The sequence below is a fragment of the Sturnira hondurensis genome, unplaced genomic scaffold (assembly GCF_014824575.4).
Source record: "Sturnira hondurensis isolate 20B ecotype Veracruz unplaced genomic scaffold, ASM1482457v3 Scaffold0021143, whole genome shotgun sequence".
Taxonomy (NCBI): Eukaryota; Metazoa; Chordata; class Mammalia; order Chiroptera; family Phyllostomidae; genus Sturnira; species Sturnira hondurensis.
In genome coordinates, this window is record NW_028093774.1 from 27,928,974 (window position 1) to 27,939,144 (window position 10,171).

Sequence of the window (10,171 nt, forward strand, 5' to 3'; positions counted from 1 at the left end):
ATATTAATGAGGGCATGCCTAGGGTCACCTGCAGTATAGAGTCTGTTCATTCAGTAAATATTGAAATTTTTAATTTTCAATTGAGTACCCATTATGTGCTGGGCACTGAGCTAAGTGCTGAGGAGACAGTGGTGGACAGGCCAGACACAGTTTCAGCTCTTATGGGTCTCATGGTTTACCAGAAAAAACAACCATTACAAATCATTACAGAACTATTTAATTGAGGGAAATGGCAAGAGGGAGAAAGAAGCACAGGGCATTGAGATTGCATAATAGAGGGGACTACAGGCAATCTGGAAGGTCAGTAAAGGTTCGCATGAGGAAAAGAGTTAAACTAACCCAGAGTGATGGTCCATCCCAGGCAGAAAAAGCCCAGCGACAACCAAAAATCAGGTGAAACAAGGAATGAAAAAAGTGAGGAATTTGTGTTCTATGTAGCACCAAGAAGACTGTTCAGTGCTGGATCGACAGTGGCCCACCAATTGTCCTTCTGGGTTTAATAAAACCATTGGTTGAAGAAGCAGAATGAACACAGTCATTGGCTGCGTGGCAGAGAGTGAGGAACTTACAGGAGAAAGTTTCAGCAATGATAACTCATAGCAACTCCAGCCTGGACTGTAGATGATTGGGGGATATTTTACTAAAATTCCTGATAGTTTCCTGAATTACACTGTGAATTATAATTGTTTTTTTAAAAAATGATACAAAATTGACTTCCGGCCAAGATGGAGGTATAGGTGGAAACACTGTGCCTCCTCGCACAACCAAGTTTAAAGACAACAAAGTTTAGTAACAAAAACGCAACCAAAACACAGGAAATTGAACTATACGGAAGTCCAACAACCAACTGTTCAGCCAGACCAGTAAGAGGGGCGGAACCAGCGGCTGAGTGGGATCAGGCAGGAAAGATCCGCCAGACCGGCCCAGGCGCGCAGGCAGCCGTTGGCGGATCCCAGGCGTGGGGTAGCAACGGGAGGACCCAGTGAGAGCGCAAGGCGGCAGGCTGACTGTGGTCACACATTCGCGAGCAGATAAACCAGGCAAAGGAGCGAGCAGTGAGACAGACGTCAAAGGCCCCAGTGGCCGGAAGCAGCAGAGGGGACTGCCAATGCCCCTCTCTGACCCCACCCCCACATACAGCATCACGACTGAGTTGCCCCGCCCTGGTGAACATCTAGGGCTCTGCCCCTCATATGTAATAGGCACGAACAGACCAAAATATCATGGCTCAAGAAGAACTCAAAGCCCTAGAGCCAATAACTCTAAGTGACCAAGAAATAGCCAAACTATCAGATGCACAGTTCAAAATACTGGTGATCAGGATGCTCACTGAACTGGTCGATTTTAGTCACAAATTAGAGGAACAAATTAAGGCTAAACTAATTGAAATGAACAGAAATGCACAGGAAACCAATAGTGATGGAAAGGAAACTGGGACTCAAATCAAGGGAGTGGACGATAAGGAAGAAAAAAATGGCCAAACAGAAAAGTATGAAGAAACAAGAATTTAAAAAAATGAGGAGAGGCTTAGGAACCTATATGTCATCTTTAAACATTCCAACCTCCAAGTTATAGGGGGGGTACCAGAAGGGGAAGAGGAAGAGCGACAAGTGGAAAACTTATTTGAACAAATAATAAAGGAGAACTTCCCCAGTCTGGCAAAGGAAATAGACTTCCAGGAAATCCAGGAAGCTCAGAGAGTCCCAAAGAAGTTGGACCCAAGAAGGAACACACCAAGGCACATCATAATTACATTAGCCAAGACCAAAATGAAGGAGAGAATCCTAGAAGCAGCAAGAGATAAGGGGACAGTCACTACAAAGGAGCACCCATCAGACTGTCAGCTGATTTCTCAAAAGAGATCTTACAGGCAAGAAGGGGCTGGAAAGAAGTATTCCAACTCATGAAATCCAAAGACCTACATCCAAGATTGCTCTATCCAGCAAAGTTTTCAATTAGAATGCATGGGCAGATAAAGTGCTTTTCAGATAAGATCAAGTTCAAGGAGTTCACCATCACCAAGCCCTTATTATATGAAATGTTAAAGGAACTTATCTAAGAAAAAGAAGATAAAAAATATGAACAGTGAAAGGACAGCAAACTCACAGTTATTAACAACCACACCTAAAACAAAAACTAAGAGGACAGCTAGATCAGGAGTGGAACCAAAGAAATGAAGATCACATGGAGGGTTAGCAACAGGGGAGTGGGAGGAGGAGAAGGGGGGAGAAGGTACAGAGAATAAGTAACATAGACGGTAGGTAGAAAATAGATAGGGGGGAGGGCAAGAATAGTGTGGGAAATATAGAATCTAAAGAACTTGAGACACGTAGTCATACACTAAGGGGAGGGGAATGGTGTGGGAGGGGTGTGCAGGGTGGAGGGAAATAAAGGGGGAATTAGAACAACTGTAATGGTGTAGTCAATAAAGTATATTTCAAAATGATACAAAATTATATGGATAGTGCTATTTTGTCCTCCCATCAACAGTAAAAAAAAAAAAAAAAAAAATTAATGGCCTAAATGAACCACTAGAGGTCGCTTCTGACCCTAGTGTAAGCCTATAAAGCCAGCTTCAAAACTGCTCTCACTGCAGTAACTCTCGGGAGACCATAATGTCATCATGAATTGTTTCTTTTAATATCTTGTGGAACTATGCAATGCATATCTTGGAAAGTTTGAAAAATGGAAAGAAACCATCTATTATCCCACTAGATAATTAATGTTCTCCTGTATAGTTGCTCTTTCACCAACCCAGACACAATCACTTCCCAGCTCCTACCTGAGGCCAGCCCTCCCCCCTCCTCCCCTTCCATCATGTCCCACCCCAAGACTTTATTCCACCATTTCCCTCGCCTTTTCCAAAACACCACATTGTCCCTATACTTGATCACTCCCATCACTTTCAAATAGGCTTCTTCTCCATTCTTGGCCGGGGGCGGGGGGCATTTTTAACCCTCATGATTCCACTCCTCCTCCAGCTACCTCCCCATTACTCATTTCATTTCCTCCCTACCAGTGTCTCCATTTCCTTTTCTCCAACGGTCTCATGGATCCGCTCCAGCCTGGCTTCCCCATCAGTTCTCGTGAAGTCCCTGTTGAACTCCATATGGTGAAATCCAAGGGCTGGTTCTCAGTCCTCATCTCATCTTCCTAGTCGACTCCCTGGCAACATTTCACATGGTTGATCATGCTATTCTTCTTGAAATACCTCCTGGAGTGTCTAGTTCTGGCTTTTGCTATTTCTTCATCTCTCCAACACCTTAACTTCAGAGCAGCCCAGGGTCCTCTGTCTACAGTCATTTGCCTACAAGCCCAGGCAGTCTCAGTGTTTTAAACACCACCAGCAGGCTGACAATTCCCTCCTTTGTTTCTCCATCCTGGATCTTTCCCCTGAACTCCAGAGTTTGTATCTAATACCCTCCTTGCACTTCCACTTGGAGGTCGAAAAGGCATCTCAAACTTAGCGTGGCCACAACAGAGCTGCTGGTTTCCATACTCAACTATGTCAACTTCCTCCTTCCATTTAACTCCAAATATCTTGGAACCATCCTTAATGTCTCTTTCTCTCACGCCCCATGCATCCTGTTGAAAATATATGCAGAATCTGGCCACTGCTTACCGATCCACTGCTAGTGTCCTGGTCCAAGTCACCATCATCCGTTACTTGGATTTTACGTTCATCTCTCAACTGTTCTTCCTGTTTTCCACTCTTGTCCCCAGTGAGCCCAATACAAACTCAAAAACCAGCTGCACTTTTTTCAGTGTAAGCCATGCCTTCACTCAAAGGCCTCAGGGAGGGAGCCCATTCTTATGCTTTCCTGCTGACTCTGCCCACGCACAGAGGCCTCCTTGCTGTTCTGTGCATGCTCCAGGCTCCCACCAGCCTCACAGCATGTGTGCTCCTGATTCCCTCCTCTGCAGTGCTCTGCCCCAGGTTCAGGCAGGGCTCACCTTCTCACTTCTGGTCGTCTTTACTCAAAGTCCTTAGTCCAACTCAGAGTCCTTTTTCTTGAAGCCTTTCCTGACCGCCTCACGCAAGACTGAAACATGCTCCCCGTGCTGAGTACTCTGCCCCGCTCTCCCGCTTCATTTCCCTCCACAGCACCGACAGCAGCTGCCACACCTGGTATATTAGGCATTTATTGTGTTAACTCTCTGACTTCCCCCACTAGGATGTAAGCTCTCAGGGCAGGGATTTTTATATTATTCATTGCTTATTCTCTGGTACATACACAATGGGCATTAAGTTAAATAATTTTCAGTTGCTGTATAAACACTTGAGCACTGGTTGGTGTAACATCCTTTAGAAGATAACAACAATGAATATAATATTAGCCTTCCCCATTCAGGAGCTCACTAGTAATAAAAACAGACACAATATCAATATAAAATAAATACATAAAATAAATAAAAATATAAAATAATACTCATGCATAAATACAAGCAAAACAAGACAATACTTACACAGATGCAGCGGGAATAATAGGGCAGGATTAATTCATTTTAATCTATTTAATGAGGACAGTCTTTTAATATACAGTATTTTGCTTTAGTAACACTTTCAATAGGAGGAATCTTCTCTGGTAATAATTTTTAAAGGATTAAATTATAATTTGGAAATTGTGAAATTCTATTTTTTTCATTCTTATTTCCTGTGGTGCACACACACACACACACAAATGCAAAAAGTTTCAAAATGACTCAAAGAAATGGCACCTAGGGGAGCACTTGAGATACAAGCATGTCATCAATGTCAGCCCAGACAAACTCATAAAAATCCCCCCCAAATGGCTTTCTGAGGACAGTGACTCTATGGCACCAAGAACAACTATGTCATAAAACTATCAATTACACACAATGCATTGTTTTACTGTGTCATATATTGATATAAAGTTAATCACATGGATACTACTAATCATTCCATATACTCTACTATTGAAAACCCATACCAAAGTATTGACTCTCAGTCCTGGTTGAGGTTTAGAATGGTGAGAACTATCTTACCAGCAGATACAAAATTGAAGCCAGGTAAACAGCATTGCTCACACTGAAAAATCTGAGAAATGACTAAAATTTGTTGAGAGGTAATGCCAGGAATGGATACTCCAGAGGATACCAGTAACTCTCAACCCAGGCTGTGCCTTTAAAAATACAGATTTTGCTCTGGCAGGTGTGGCTCAGCAGACTGAGTGCCTGTGAAGCAAATAGTTGCCTTGCCCATTGCCGGTTTGATTCCCTGCAGGGGCACATGCCTGGGTTGCAGGCCAGGTCCCCAACTGGGGGCGCACAAGAGGCAACCGATTGATGATTCTCACACATCAGTGTTCCTCTCCCTCCCTTCCTCTCTCTCTAAAAAGAAAATAAAATAAGAATATTTTTTAAAAAACAAAGATTTTCCCCAATACTAGTCCAGGCCTACAGAATTAGAATCTGTGGGGCTGAGGCCCAGGCACATGTAGTTTTGCAAAGCCCCCCCCCAGGGATGCTGATACACAGGTAGGGCTAAGAGCCACCACACAACTCCTACTTATATGTCAGAAGTGCTGGCTGTCCGTCCATTAGAGTTCTGCTCCCCGTCCGTAGCGGGGTTGTTGCAGCTGGGCAGTGGCTGCCCAGCAGTGCCCCCTGCATTTAGGCAGGGTGTTGTGACTGGGCGCTGGCCAATGGAACGTGTGGGCAGAAGTGATGCACTGCACATTCAGGCATGGCCCTTTAACACCTTCTCTTCCACCCTCTATCTCCTCTCTTCTCCTCTGCCAGCAGAAGTTCAATGCCTAGGGCAGTCCTTCATAGTCCAAAGAAATTCATGCCTTGTGATCTGAAAGTTAAAAAAATCTCAGTTAACAAGGAGATAGATCTTCAGTGTTTTGTTCCACTGGACGGATGGCTTAATCCCTTTACAGATTCAAATGATTTTTCTGGACAAATATTGTGACCTCTTTCAAATGTGTATGATACCACCCCTTGTAAAAAGCCATTTTGAAGCTTGCTAACTTGGGACTACAGGGTTAACTTCCCACCCACTGTGCTGTGCCCCAAACTTTCATCTTCCCTACAGAGCCCCTCTTCCCTGCTTTCTACAAGCCAGTCTTGGAGGGGGCCCTAGGGACATACTCGGTTAAAAGAGAAAGCCTGCAGTCTTGATGTGTGAGGGACCTCGGATGTGGTGTTTCCTGACTGTTGTTTGGGGGGCGTTCCTCGTCAACCATCTTGCATGTCAGCTCTAACGAAGGGCAATGTCTGGCTTTTAAAATGAGTCCCACAGTGTGAATCTTGTTGCAGAGTCTCTGCCACCCTGGGAGCCTAAATGACTTGGGAGAACAAAGCTACACACCCCCACCCCCATCTCCTTGCTACCCACTAGACTTCACATGAGAGGGAAATACATCTTAACAGTGTGAAAACCTGAGAGGCAGGGGTTTGTCTGTTACAGTAACTAGCATCACCTTAATTAATACAATGACTCATTGTGCAAAGATTCCTAACTTCATGTTGTATTTTGTCTCCCAAAAGATAACTTTGACAATAAAAGTTCAATACAACAAACATTGCTTGGTCCGTGCTTGCTAGTCACGTCTCTCAGCTCCAGTCTCATAAAGAAAAGTATCTCTTCTGAGGCTTCCCCATCACAAAACGTCCACATTGACAGTCTAGACCACCCACCAAAAAGCCACAGAAAGACACAACTTTCATTTCCTGTTCTGAGAGAATAAAATCATTCTAAAAACTATTTGTACATGGGAAATATCTGCTGTGGCTCCTGGATTTGTTCCTCATCATAGGCTGCATTGTATGCCCCCCCCCCCGAATTCTTATATTGAAGTCCTAACCCCTAATACCTCAGAATGTGACTGAAGGTATTTTTGGCATTAGGGTCTTTAAAGAGGTAATGAAAGTAAAGTGAGATCATATGGGTGGGCCCTAATCCAATGTGACTGGTGTCCCCCTAAGAAGAGGAGATTCGGACACAGGCAGGCACATAACAATTGAACATGAAGGAAAGGTGAACCTAAGATGGCAGGTATAGGGGGAGAGGACCCAGAAGAAACCAACCCTGCTGACACCTTGATCGTGGATTCCTAGCCTACAGAACTGTGAGAGAAAAAAATCTCTACTGTTTCGGCTACCCAGTCTATGGCACCTTGTTAAGGGAGCCTGAGCAAACTAACACAGCCAGGAAGGTGGGGGCCAGAGCACCAGCGACAACCTGAAATGGCCCGGTGGGTCATTCTGCGTGAACACAAATTACCATCGGGGTTGTCTTCTCTGGCCCCCAACCCCACTATGCACAACTGTCCGACAACTTGCCCTCTCCCCTTTCCTTGTCATTTCAGAGTCTCTTTGCCCCTTTCTCTACATATCAGAGATAGAAAAGAAAAAGAATGTGAACGGGGGACAGTATTGAGATGATGATGCTGGGAGTCTGTGCTGTTTCGTCTAATACTAGAAGGTGGAAATCTTTCTGCAAGGTGAGGACATCGCTTACAGCCACCCAGAGTGGGAAACGTGGGCGTGAGTCTAGAGGAGGCACCGGGTTTTGCTCATGAGGAGTCCACGGGCAACCTGCGTTGAGTCTCGGCAGTGAGCAGCCTATCGGTTCATCTTTCTACTTATTCAGCTGTTGCTAAGGCAGATCCCACAGTGATGCCTTCGCTAGGAGCATGCTCAGTGTGGCTTAGCTGGGGGTGGCAGGGAGCAGGGGTGAGCGCTTGTGTCCCTGCTAAAAGAATGAAAATAATGTAATTTGGAGACTCTTGTGAGACCTCCAGCAACCATTCCTCAGATATCGCCCATTTCTGCTGAAATCTGCTCCAGGCCAAGCTGACCTCAACCGGAGAGAATGCCAAACTGTCCCACTGAGTGACTGAGGGAAGGGGATAGAACTAGGCATTTTCTTGACAAAGACCCTGGTGAAAGCAAACTTTTTTTTGTCTCTAGTAGTTATGTGGTTCTTTTGCTAACACTGTCCCAAATTCTCAGCTCCAACACCTCACGGGTGTATACACACGTGAGCACACGCACACACACGAGAAAAGGAGGTATCTGTATGACAGCTCTGCAGACACATCTTTCAAGTAGTTGAGCCAGGATGATAATGGAAATCTAAAAGTCTGGGCTTCTAGACTGCTTCTTTATATATATAATAGATCACAAACAGCCAGACAGAAGAAATGCATTGGGTCAAGGCCTGGGGAAAAAGCGTGGAGCTTCCACGCTCTCTTCTGGAGCCTCCCCTACTTTCTTAAGCAATGTAAGCTGCTGCATTGGAGACGAGTCCAGCAGGATGAAATGTCCTCCATTGTTCATGAGTCTGGGCATTTATTTCCCTGGATTTGTTCAGGAAACCTTACTTCCTTTCCTGCCTTGCCTGGGGAAAATCATTTCCTTCAAAGTGAAGTTCTTTCCTGGACTAAGAATTCACCTGTTGCAACTGCTTTCCTGGCCCCCCAGACGGACGCAATCAGTGAGCCATGAACGGCCCCAGCAAGGCCTGTGGAGAGCATCCATCATTACAGGGCCCATCCATGGGAAGGCCACTGCAGTGCCCAGGTGGGGTCACTGCAGTGACCTGCACTCTGCACTGTGTGTGTTCTGTGGAGGAAAACCACAGCAGGACAGGCCTGAGTCCTGGAAAACATCCCTCCACCACCCACGTGTGCACAGGGGGTAACAATGCTGGGTGCCCTCCCCACCCCAGCATTTACTGACTACTGTGTCAAGTACTGTGTGAAATCCCTTCCACACATTTTCCAACAATCCTGTGAGGACATCCTAATTTTACAGACAAGGAAACTGAGGCACAGGGGTTCTATGACATGCTCAAGGTTGTACAGCTCATCAGTGGAGGAGCTGGGACACGACCCAGGGACACCTGACGGCAGAGCCCTCAGCGAGCACCAAAGACCCAGTGTAAATCCAGAGAAGAGAAACACACCAGGGAATCTTAACGGAATTCAGAGGGTCAGTTTGCTTCACTTTTAATGTAATCAAAGTAGCTATCGGGTTCAGAATCTTTCCTCTTTATTATAAATTTAGACACTTTGCCTGAAATACAATTATTCAAGTAAATGGACTTACTGCTTTCCTTGACCCACTCCTGAAAAGCACACTCTCCATTCAGTACTCAGCCTGAAAACAGTCACACCCAAACACACACACACTTCCATCACTTTTTAAAGATCTAATGGGCTAGACTCCCCTAATACTCATTCTTAGGAACAAGCAATTTTCTAGACTCCAGAGAATATTTATTTGCCTCTCAGAAGTGTTAACACATTCAACGGTAGTAAATTAGGTCTTGAAGGAGGCCCATTCATTCTTCGGTGCCATTGTGTACACTAACAGAAATACTTAGTGGTTTGAAATAATGTACTGAAATCCTGAGCGCCTACCCTAAGCGGCTCAGACCCAAAACAGAGACTTTTGCCTGCACAACATTTCCAAAGGATTTTGCATGTGGAAATGTGTTTATGATCATGTAGCTTTTCAACCTGGTGAAGGGCAGCAATTCTCCCTGATTAAAGAGAAACTGGGATGGGGAGGACAGGGGAGGGCAGACGCAGTCACCCAGGGTTATGGGGAGGCCAGAAGGCAGAGGGAGAATTCCAGTAACACTCTCCAGCGATCCTGGAGATCCCGGCTTCAAGAGTAGATGGCTGTTTGAATCCAGACCCTGATCAAGGCCTTCGCCCTGGGAAGAACCCAGGTGGCAACCACCCACTGCGCCCCCGCCCCCTCCACCACCACCAAGCTTCTGAAGGGCGGGGTGTTGGGGGGGCGGGGGGCGGTCGGGGGAGGCGGAACTGGCCTGTTGACGGGTTCGGGATGGGATAAGGGGAGAAAAGATGAAACCCAAAAGCCGAGTTTGGTAGAGGTGGGCTTGATGGGAGCTCACGCCAACTCACCCATTCGGAATGTCCGCAGAAAAAACAAAAATGTTTCCCACGGGGTTTGGTTCCCGTCAAAAAGGGGTTGGAAGGGGGTCGAGAAGGAGTTCAGAGGGAGGGAGGCCCCTCCCGGGCCGTGCTCCCTGCGGGAGGGGAGCGCGCAGCCGCCTCGCCCGCGCGGTGGGGTCGCGGCTCTCCCGCGCGCGCACCCCGCCCCCTCTCCGGGCGGCGGCGCAGGGGAAGGGGCGGGCGGGGGCGGCCGCAGCTCTCTCCTCCCTCCG

General features: G+C 46.3%; 1 protein-coding gene across 1 annotated transcript in view; it reads right to left on the reverse strand.

The window, feature by feature from the left end:
- FNTB (farnesyltransferase, CAAX box, subunit beta) overlaps nt 1–10,081 on the reverse strand; it is a 76,830-nt gene extending 66,749 nt beyond the window's left edge. The window contains exon 1 of the mRNA XM_037031366.1: nt 9,909–10,081. The gene's annotated coding sequence lies outside the window, so the exon portion shown is untranslated. The remainder of the gene's footprint in view (nt 1–9,908) is intronic.
- Nucleotides 10,082–10,171: the final 90 nt, after the last annotated feature.